This window comes from Lolium perenne, chromosome 1, assembly GCF_019359855.2.
Source record: "Lolium perenne isolate Kyuss_39 chromosome 1, Kyuss_2.0, whole genome shotgun sequence".
NCBI classification, from domain to species: domain Eukaryota; kingdom Viridiplantae; phylum Streptophyta; class Magnoliopsida; order Poales; family Poaceae; genus Lolium; species Lolium perenne.
Genome location: NC_067244.2, coordinates 23998528 through 24003868, shown reverse-complemented (window position 1 = coordinate 24003868; position 5341 = coordinate 23998528). Strand labels below are relative to the sequence as shown.

General features: G+C 44.0%; 1 pseudogene; it reads left to right on the top strand.

Annotated features, from left to right (window-relative positions):
- Positions 1-1358: 1358 nt before the first annotated feature.
- LOC127329973 (uncharacterized) lies at positions 1359-2014 on the top strand (annotated as a pseudogene).
- Positions 2015-5341: the final 3327 nt, after the last annotated feature.

Sequence of the window (5341 nt, the reverse complement as noted above, 5' to 3'; positions counted from 1 at the left end):
TGAGGGCAGCCCTCGGTATAGCTCCTCGGCGGCTACCTCCCTCGGCATAGTAACGATTACCGTCGACGTAGCTCGGTCCTCGCCGTAGCACGCTACGCCGACGACAAAACCGTCGGCATACAAATTTAAAAAATTCAAATTTATTTTTTCCAAAAAAAATAAGAAAATTCGAAAAAAAAAATTTGATATGCCGAGGGAGTTTCAAAAAATTTCAAATTTTAATTTATTTTACACCATTTTTTCTTTTTTTACTTGTTTATCTTTCACCCAATACACTTTTAACTCTAAGTACACTTAATCTTAGGTCAAATCACACTACTCCAGCCTCAGCACGCTTAACTTTTTGGTTCCATTCGGATGAGCTTCTATTAAAGAATTGACACCTTGCTGATAATAATAGCATATCAATCCTATTAACCCTTGGACCGTAATGTCACACCTCTTTATTTTTGAATTCCAAACAATTACTTAAGTAAACAACAATGAATATATAAGTAATAATAATACTAAATTTAAATAATAATAAAATGATTTCATTTTTTTGGTGTTTTTCCTAAAAATATTTTTCCCCGAATTTATTGAGCGACGGAAAGTGTAGCCCTAGTTCAAATCAGGTCACTTTCCAGCGGATTCGGTGGGACACCGAAGAAAGCCACATGGATTCCCATGTAGCTAGCACGCACATCTGGCGTGTGATATGTGGTGCGAAGGCGATGTCCTATCACTACACGGAGATCTCGCGCAATACTAAAATGCGTCCCATGTAAATGTTTAACAAAAAAACCAGTTTTGGCACCCCAAAAATGAAAAAAACCATCGCCCATGACTCGGATTGGAAATCCGCTCTCGGGGCCTTGCTTCCCATCCTAGGGACCACGCACGTGCAAAATATAGCCTCGTTCCGACAAACTATGCAGTGTTACGAGACGTTTCCTACTCATCTCTACTACTTATAAAGGCACGAACTTGCGTAGGAAAATTCAATCTGCACCGTCTATCTAGCTGCACCACACGGTCTAGATTCGTTCGTTCTCCCCTCCCCGTCCTCCCCAAAATTTAGGGAACTCCCATCTCTCAGTTACAAATCAGCGATACCAGCCTAGACTCCGGAAATTCAAAACGAAACCCGGGTCCAGATGATCCTGTTATCTCTACCATTTGATTCCTTAGAGATCTGTGCGTCAGGCTGTATAGGATGGTGTATTCTGTCACGTATGTTGATTTATGAGCAGTAAGATGGCCCACGCACCGACCCCATTTAAAGCCCAGTCGCCCGTTTGCCTCGCACTTGGTCTAGATGGTTGGCAGACGTAGTAGACCGGCATGGACCCTTCCATTATTAATCTCCCCACACTCCAAGCAACCAAGCCACGCCAAGCTCAGCTCACTGAGACAAACCAACGGTGGCGGGCGGCCATGGATGTGGCCATGGCGCTGGCCACACTCTTCTTCGTCCTTCTCTTGCTCTCCTCCGCTGCCATCTCGTTCCTCCTCCTCCGCCTCTGCGTCGCTGCCCTCCGCCCCTTCGCCACCACCTGCACCCCCTACGCCGCCGTCGACCCCAAGATGGCAAGACCATCGCCGCCGCAGCACGAGCTGGCCTTGCTACTGCCGATGAAGGCACCGAAGGAGGAGCCGCGGACGCTGGTGTGGCGGGAGGTGGAGGCCCTCACGGGCGGCTTCGACGAGGTGGACGTGGTCGGCCGCGGCGGCTCCGGCAACGCCGTTTACCTCGCCAGGCAGCGCGTCGGCGGGTCGCGACGGCCGTCAAAGTGCACCGCTGGTGCGGCGGCGGGGAGCGCCGGCTCACGACATTCAGACGCGAGCTCGACTTGCTCCGCCGCGTCGGCGAGCCGCGCTACTCGCTTACTCCGACGACCACAGTAACTTAACTAACCGAGAAGATGGTACGAGAAGGGGAACGGGGAAGCTCTATCCTTTCTGGATTCTGTTGGAAGCGTCATTTATTTTGATGCTACTCCAATCGAGGAACTGGGCCAACTTGTCCAACTGATACAGAACGGGCCCTCCGTGAAACGGCAGTCCGGCACAGACGGCGCACGTCCCACTCTCACCCAATCCACGAACCGCCGGTCCCGCCGAAATAAATGCATGCGTATTCATCTGGTATCTCCCTTTTCCACACCATGTATACGCACGGGAATTGACCCCAGCACGGATCCCCAGACTTAAAGCAACGGAGTAGATAACGGGATCATCTGGACCCATGTTCCGAAACGCCTCTCCCCCTAGACTCCATCCAAACAAAAAATGAATGTGATGCCATCTTAAACAATCACGCTGATCACCTCCTCCGTTTAGAACCGAAAATCAAGCCGCAAACCGTCCCCGCAGATGCAGCACACCTACCGCGTCCTCGTCGGCACGGAGACGGAAGCATCACCGAGGATGGGTTCAGAGCTCTGCAGCCCGGGTCGCCCTCTCCCTCCTATAGCTCTTCAGGCCGTGTTCGCCCCGCTGCAGTGCCGCCGGCCTCTCTACCCGACCACCAAGGTCGTAACCCGGTGGCCAAGACGCGCCCAAGGGAGAACGCCTGGCAGTACCTCGGCCCATCCACGTCCAGGACGCAGGGGCACCTGCAGCCTAACGGACTTGGCGGCACACATCCTCGACCAGGACTCCCGTGCAGCAACTCGACGGCGAGTGACAGCTCCGGGCGATCATGTTCAATCAGCCACGACAGCTGTACCGTACTCCATCGTTGCCGCAAAATGAAAAATCAGGTTTGATAACTCAAATTCAAACGGGAAATATTAATTGTGGTTTGCAGATCCATATTTCTCACAAACTGTATTCAGTTATTTCTGGGAAATACAAATCCACCACGTGGTACTAATGGAGATCTCACGATGAGAAGTTCTTAACTGTCCATCTTAACACAAGGTAACTTACAGGTTTCAGATGTTGACAAACTGTTTATCTCGATCTGAGGCATGCATTTCGGTTATATTTGTGTTCCTATGAACCTGACATTAATGTGTGTATGAAAGATAAGTAGTGTTATCAAAGGCTGCTACTTGACTGTCACAAATGTGCAATATCCCCTGCAATTTCCATAACTTATTGATAACGAAGTATATAGAAACAGGTACATATAGATATAGTACATAAGTAGAACCATGCACCCAAGTGGTAATTGCATTGGAAAATGGAGAAGCAGACCTGGTCGCCGAGTTCCGTGGACGCCGCCTCCTCCTATCCCTTGCGCTCCACTCTGCCGCCAGCACACACTGACAACTAACGCAAGTTGAGTTCCTTCCTGGATACATAATAATTTATCGGTGTCTAGCTTATTATGTTACTACATGTATTTCTATGTTTACTGAAGCTGACATGTTTTCATAAGGTTAGAAGAGCTTGAAAAGAAAATCCACATGTTTAAGAAAAATCGTTTGAAATGCCATGCGGCAAAAGAAAGTTTTGTACTACAAAGTTCTGATATTTGCGATAAGAATGGAGACCAATTGATATATTATTTTATGACCTACAGAGATTTGGAATATTGTATAGTTCAATGTAATATGGGGATTAGATACTGTTAGACCAAGTTAATTAACCCTCGAATTTAATGATGGATTTATACTCTAGAAGTTGAAATGTATTTATGCAGGTTGGAGCACACTGACGGAGTGGAACTTGTCATGAGTGAAGCTCCGATATTCACATTGCAGTTTGTCCTGACCATATTACTTCCGGTTTATGGAATATTTGCTTATTTGCAGCAATATACTTGATCCCCACATGTGTGTCTTATTATTTGAAGTAAAAATTCATCATGTCATTTTCAAAAAAAATTCATCATGTAATCTTTTACTTTCCTAACCAGTTTTAGAATTCGGTCGGACCATCGAACTGATTTAAGAAAAAAAATTAGCATGATGCATATGGATCATCTCAAAATGCTTTCCACGAGATGTATTATCCATGAATCCATAGTGCTTATTTTGCCTTCTAGCTCATCATTTTTATTGGTTGATGATGTGTTTGTCTTACCTTCCGTCATTAGCTAAGTACAGTTTGCTTCCATTAGCATGACCTACAACATTTTCTGGTGTTTGCATTCATCACTTTGTAGTTTTTTATTGCACCTATTTGATTCGTCATATTGTGGGTTTCAATTGGCTTGTTGTGCGTTTGTATATTTTTTACATGCTAATTATGTAATGAGATATAGCATGTGTTTTTGTAGGGATTCTAAAACAGAGCATGGTTTTTCAAGTGTGTGTTTTTTTTTCTAATTAGGAGCTACAGATTGTCCTAAAAAGATTTGTGAAAAAAGATTTATATGTTTGCTTAAATCATGTATTCCCCATGCAGGAATTGGTCGAACTTTGTTACGTGACTTTGCAAGCAAGATAAATTTGCAATTATCGATGTTGTTTTTCATGTTTTATTATTATTCTGCATGGCTCAAACTAGAGTACATACACTTACTTGAGATGGAATTGGTAAGCCTTCTTTTCTCATACTACATGCAGTTATGTGTTTCTGTTATGATGATAGATGAGAAGATGTATGCCTCTTTTCTGTTTTACATGGTTGCTATTTCTATCTATTTTCGTGTAACTGATTTACAATTAAAAAAAGCTATACTTGTAGCAACATGGATTCTACTTGTAACTTACTCCGTATGTGATTGTGTTTGCAGATCAGGTTGAGCCTTTGAGCCATAAGAGAGGGAGAATCTTGGTGATTTTCCAGGGAATGATTATATGGATTTCAAGGAGGATATTGTTACCTTCATCAGATTGATTGATAACTGGTCGTGGATTGACAACTACTGCTTTTTCGGTGTGAGAAGTTTTATGATACACCAATCTCATACTTGGGATTGGCTTGTTACTTTCTGAATAAATGATTCGTTCAATCTTCAGAATGTTGAGAGAGCCTCACTAAATGTTTGTGGCTTAGTGATTATATATTTTTGAACCTTATAACTTAGTTACAAATTTCATTTTTCTATATACATATTCTATATTTAGGTGGGAATAGCGAGAAATATAATTTTAGGATATTTTTTAGTTCCACTGTATTTTTTTAGAAGTGTCTTGCATGTATATTGGTGGTGGCACTCGAGGGACTGGTCCAGCATTACTGATAACATAATTAATTAACGATAGCTAAGACGTGCGTTGCACGGGCATGCTTACTATCACTACACGGAGATCTCGCGCAATACTAAAATGCGTCCCATGTAAATGTTTAACAAAAAAACCAGTTTTGGCACCCCAAAAATGAAAAAAACCATCGCCCATGACTCGGATTGGAAATCCGCTCTCGGGGCCTTGCTTCCCATCCTAGGGACCACGCACGTGCAAAA